A 6,079-nucleotide genomic window follows, 5' to 3' on the forward strand; every position below is an offset into this window, starting at 1 on the left:
ATGTTATCCGTTCGCGGTGTTATTGGGACCCGGGTTTCAGCATTCGTGCTAGTGCAGTGCGCGCCCTTCCCGGTCCTCCGGTCCTCGGCGAAAGACTCCAATTTGAATATGCTGACCTAAAAAAAAATTTGATTTGCCAGAAACTGATGTGTTTAAAGTTTCATTAAACACATAGAATTCAAAAATACTGTTAATTTGTGCTGAATTCTTCGAGACTGAAGCTATGATTAATTAGAACTGGCCTGAGAATTTTTTTAATCAAAAAAAGACTTATTTGTACAAGTTTTGGTAGTCATGGCTATCATTATAATATATTTTATTATTTAGCAATAGAGCGTTTCATTATGAACCTGATAACGATTGTAGACTTGTGAAATATATCCCATTCAAAAGAATACAGCAAGAAAATGACTTAGAGAGAAGCAGCAAAAATATTTATATTTTTGGTCAGTGTCTGTTTTCAGCACTGTTTTGAGAGCCGGTCTTAAGAATAATAAAACAAAGGCATATAAAGTCATACAAATTGGACCTTTAAAGTTTATTAGATAATGAAATTACATAAAACAACTGCTTAAACTTCAAGCGAAAGAGGAATGATTATTGCATATCTGCTTAAGGTATGGTTAAGTTTGAAGATACAGTAGACAATTTGGTGCATGCGTATTGAGTCCAGTATCGCTATGTGACTCTCTTAGTGGCGTGATATATTTATTTATGCATCCTTTGATGTTAACAACAACAGCTAAGATGCAAGTTATAGTTGAAGCGATGAGAAGAAGCACCCGAATTGCTAAAATTCCAGAAAGTATTTCATGGATTAGGATGATTGTTGTTCCCATTTTGAGAATTTGGACTCTGCTTGGAACATTCGGCACTTTTGATAGAGTAACTCATGAAATTAGTTACTGTCTGAGGAATCACAGCAATGGTAATGTTTGAAACACCTGTGAATTATTAAAGAGAATTAATGTGGTTGCCCTGTTTAACATCAAATTTTACCTCCATCACAGGCCAAAATTGTTGCTTCACTCGCGTTGTCCAGAGTACAGTTTTTTGTATTCTTCTCCCCCAGGGTAAAATACGCAATATTCGCCGTAGTTATTACGTTATTGCTTCCTGTATTAATAAATTTAACGTGGTCATTTGATTTTTCAATGTAATTTACTCACCACCACCCCGAATAGTTAGTGTCCATCCACCTTTAGCTTGTGGCGAATAGATTGCAAGCAAAGTTAGCACCAGGAATAACTTCGTCGCCATCATCGTAGCAGAACAGAATTCAACTAATACAATATTTAATCTACGCACCAGCCAGCACACATGCCCCGTTTTATCGATACACGTAATCTGTGTTTTTATTTCCTGAAGTAAAATTAATCGTAAAAGTTATCGTGTTAACTATTGTAGCTTATATAGTCACAATTCTTTGCAACTATGTGGCTATATTCTCAAGACTCAAAATCAATCAGTCGTCAACATTTTTGATAAAAGCTTCTAGAATTTTTCATTTCAAATATTTTTAATTTACTTGAGGTGCATACATAAATTAATTGTTCTCCTCTCTAAATTTTCTTACAAAGGGCTTAAATTTTGTGTGCGATTCGGGATGCCCATTGCACGGCAGCTGCAGGGTGCCATGTTTTTATCTGTTATTTGTGGCAAAAAAAAATATGAATCCGGCCCATAGGGGCCCAGCAGGAGCCCCTCAACCAAACACCTTCTCCCTATCTTCCCGTGTAAAAAATAGCTAATTGTAAGCGTTTCGGTGCAAAACCCGAGTAATAGACGCGCTATGTTGTGGAAAATCGTATTTTCAATTCAAAAACTGAATTTGGCTCGTGGATAAATTAAAAAAAAATAATAAAACCAAAAATATTAATATATAGAGAAGATTTTCGGAATGTTGGCGGCGGCTGGGGCAGGCGGCGTCGGCCGTTAAACCTAAAAAAAACGTAGAATTTTTCAGCGAGTCTGAAAATTTTGGTTTTTCATACTGCGGCCCAAGAACAAATCGACAAGAATACTATTCCTTTTGTCAAACAAAGAGTTTTATAATTGAAATTCTTTACCCTTAAAGGTTAAAGATCGGGTGTTTGAATTTTTTTTTAGTTAGTCATTTTAATGTACCAATATTACCCCATTGCTATAGGTTCCAACGCACCAGAAAATGAACGCACTAGCGGTCTTTAGTTATATTTATACTTACCATTGCAAATAGTGATAAAATTGAGTTATGGTGTAAATTTTTAATTCCGTGTCTGAATTCCCATACTTGGGTGTTTTGTTACAAACCTCGGGTTTACATCCTTCGCAAGACTTTTCCAGAAAAGAGTGCGAGCAGCTTTAATGGCTACTTTATAGCATGAATAAGACTTTCAATTGATGCTTCGGTTGAACTCTTTGACGTCCTTTTATAGAATTGAAATTATCTAGACACATCTTACTAATACTAAATAAGAAACCTTGAATGAGATAAACTAATCGCCATTTTAAGAAAAGTGTGTTCAATATGATTAAAACCCGGCTTCATTCTCGTTGTCAAAATAATTCGTCGTTTTTAATCCTCTTTGGACTTTGGAGCTAGCCTCAACTGCCTCATGAATAGGACGTATGTGATGTCGTCGAAACTAGGCGAGGATTAAAAACGACGAATTACTTTGCCAACGATGACGAAGCCTGGTTTTAATTATATTGAACATGAAAACAACCTCGAGTAGTCGCATTTTTCAAAAATTACGAAAAGTGCTTAGAATTTCTAGATATCGATGTGTGTATAAACTATATGCATGACTTTGAAAATACAATTAATTTTCTATAGACTGATGTACATAAAAAGTTTTGTGAATCAAAGAATACAAAAAGAATACGAAAAGACACACATACATATTTAACACAGGATTGCAAGGGGCGTAAATTTTGTGTGCGATTCGGGACACCCTTTGCAGGGCAGGTGCGGGGTACCAAGGTGTTATTTGTTCTGCCGATATGGGCCCAGCAGGAGCCCCTCAAACGAACCCCTTCCTTATCTTCCTGTGTAAAAAAGCAAAGTTGAGCACGACCCGAGCAATCGCCGCATTTTGTTGTGGAGAGGCGTATTTTCTAGTCAAAAACTGAGTTTGGCTTGTAGGTAAATAAAAAAATAAATAAAACCAAACATTTTTAAATACAGCAGATTTTTGGATTGTTGGCGGCGGCTGGGGCGGGCGTTGGCGGCAATCGTGACCTGAGGACTATTTTTGCAGTTCTGCCTCCACCCGCGCTTATAATTGAGTATGTATTTTGGTCAATTTGCCTCGACGGTAATATGCGCGAAGGTAAGGCGCGAAGCGCCCGTCTGGAACACTGAAGGGCCAAAGTGACGCTGTAGCTACTTGTTTTTTTATATTTGTTTAGCAACTAGTCAAGTTAACAATCTTGAAAACAAATAAACCAACCGGAACACTGTTCACCTCGTCATGTTTAAAAAATAAAGGGTTATAGTTTAAATTCTTTACCCTAGCAAGTTAAGGGCCCGGTTATTCGAATTTTTATGAGGAAGTATTTTTTATCAAAGTCCCAATATCTCCCCTTTGCTGGGTATCAACGCGCCAGGAAATGTACGCATTGGTGATTTACAGTTAAAATTATACTTCCTTACGCAAAGAGCGATAAAATTGAGTTACATTGTGTAAATGTTGAATTTGTATGTATTTGAATTCTCAAACTTGGGTCGGTGTTCTGTTCCAAACCTAGGGTACGCCCTTCGCAAGACATGTACAGAAAAGAGTGCGAACAGCTTTAATGGCTACTTATAGCATTAAAATTTTTAATAGACTTTCTAATCGACACTGCAGTTAATCACTTTGACTTAAACCTCGTATGGAATCGAAATGATCTGGCCACTAACTAATACTGACTAAGAAAACCTAGAACGAGTTAAAAATCGCTATTTTAGAAAGCGCTTGGAATATCTCTAAGTATAGATCCCGTTTTGTTTCATGAATGATTGCGAAAGACTCCAATTTGAATATGTATAACTGATTTAAAAAAATAATCTAATTTGCCAGAAACTGATATGTTTAAATTTTTACTAAATATATATATAGAATTCAAAAATACTGTTAATTTGTACTGAATTCTTCGAGACTGAAACTATGATTAATGAGAACTGGCCTGAGATTTCTTTTTTAATCAAAAAATACTTATTTGTACTAGATTTGCTAGTCATGGCTATTATTATAATATATTTAATTATTTAGCAATAGAGCGTTTCATTATGAACCTGATAACGATTGTAGACTTGTGAAAAATGTCATATTCAAAAGTATACAGCAAGAAAATTACTTAAGAGAGAAGCAGCAAAAATATTTATATTTTTGGTCAGTGTCTGTTTTCAGCACTGTTTTGAGAGCCGGTCTTAAGAATAATAAAACAAAGGCATATAAAGTCATACATATTAGACCTTTAAAGTTTATTAGATAATGAAATTACATAAAACAACTGCTTAAACTTCAAGCGAAAGAGGAATGATTATTGCATATCTGCTTAAGGTATGGTTAAGTTTGAAGATACAGTAGACAATCTGGTGCATGCGTATTGAGTCCAGTATCGCTATGTGACTCTCTTAGTGGCGTGATATTATTTATTTATACATCCTTTGATGTTGACAACAACAGCTAAGATGCAAGTTTTAGTTGAAGCGATGAGAAGAAGCACCCGAATTGCTAAAATTCCAGAAAGTATTTCATGGATTAGGATGATCGTTGTTCCCATTTTGAGAATTTGGACTCTTATTGGAACATTCGGCGCTTTTGATAGAGTAACTCATGAAATTAGTTACTGTCTGAGGAATCACAGCAATGGTGATGTTTGAAACACCTGTGAATTATTAAAGAGAATTAATGTGGTAGCCCTGTTTAACATCAAATTTTACCTGTGCTACAGGCCAAAATTGTTGCTTCACTCGCGTTGTCCAGAGTACAGTTTTTTACATCTCGCTCCCCCTGGGTATAATACGCAATATTCGCCGTAGTTATTACGTTGTTGCTTCCTGTATTAATAAATTTAGCGCGGTCATTTGAGTTTTCAATGAAATTTGCTCACCATCATCACCCCGAATAGTTATCATCCATGACTTCCATCCACCTTTAGCTTGTGGCGAATAGATTGCAAGCAAAGTTAGCACCAGGAATAACTTCGTCGCCATCATCGTAGCAGAACAGAAGTCAACTAATACAATATTTAATCTACGCACCAGCCAGCACACATGCCCCGTTTTATCGATACACGTAATCTGTGTTTTTATTTCCTGAAGTAAAATTAATCGTAAAAGTTATCGTGTTAACTATTGTAGCTTATATAGTCACAATTCTTTGCAACTATGTGGCTATATTCTCAAGACTCAAAATCAATCAGTCGTCAACATTTTTGATAAAAGCTTCTAGAATTTTTCATTTCAAATATTTTTAATTTACTTGAGGTGCAGACATAAATTAATTGTTCTCCTCTCTAAATTTTTAATACAGGATTACAAAGGGGCTTAAATTTTGTGTGCGATTCGGGATGCCCATTGCACGGCAGCTGCAGGGTGCCATGTTTTTATCTGTTATTTGTGCCAAAAAAAATATGAATCCGGCCCATAGGGGCCCAGCAGGAGCCCCTCAACCAAACCCCTTCTCCCTATCTTCCCGTGTAAAAGATTGTAAGCTGCGCGTTTCGGTGCAAAACCCGAGCAATAGACGCGCTATGTTGTGGAAAATTGTATTTTCAATTCAAAAACTGAATTTGGCTCGTGGGTAAATTAAAAAAATAATAATAAAACCAAAAATATTAATATAGAGAAGATTTTCAGAATGTTGGCGGCGGCTGGGGCAGGCGGCGTCGGCTATTAGACCTAAAAAACGTAGAATTTTTCAGCGAGTCTGAAAAATTTTGGTTTTTTAACTGCGGCCTAAGTGTTTTACTGAATTAATCTCACGAATAACTCACCGCTTACTGTTTTTGGATTTTTAATCTCTTCGCACAATGTGCAAACGGCAAAAATGGATTTGCCACCTCGACGGTCATGAAAGGCAGGCGCAAAGTGCCTCTCTGGAGACCC

The 6,079-nt window shown here is 36.4% G+C and overlaps 2 long non-coding RNA genes across 2 annotated transcripts; both read right to left on the reverse strand.

Moving 5' to 3' along the window:
* Positions 1-509: 509 nt before the first annotated feature.
* LOC135940475 (uncharacterized) lies at positions 510-1,285 on the reverse strand. Its single transcript, XR_010574880.1, has 3 exons — positions 1,170-1,285; positions 1,000-1,116; positions 510-944 (listed from the first exon to the last, which is right to left on the reverse strand). It is a non-coding gene; the product is annotated as an uncharacterized LOC135940475 (long non-coding RNA).
* Positions 1,286-4,421: 3,136 nt separating this feature from the next.
* On the reverse strand, positions 4,422-5,208 carry LOC135940426 (uncharacterized). Its single transcript, XR_010574862.1, has 3 exons — positions 5,083-5,208; positions 4,913-5,029; positions 4,422-4,857 (listed from the first exon to the last, which is right to left on the reverse strand). It is a non-coding gene; the product is annotated as an uncharacterized LOC135940426 (long non-coding RNA).
* Positions 5,209-6,079: the final 871 nt, after the last annotated feature.

Source organism: Cloeon dipterum, chromosome 3 (assembly GCF_949628265.1).
Source record: "Cloeon dipterum chromosome 3, ieCloDipt1.1, whole genome shotgun sequence".
In the NCBI taxonomy this organism is placed as follows: Eukaryota; Metazoa; Arthropoda; class Insecta; order Ephemeroptera; family Baetidae; genus Cloeon; species Cloeon dipterum.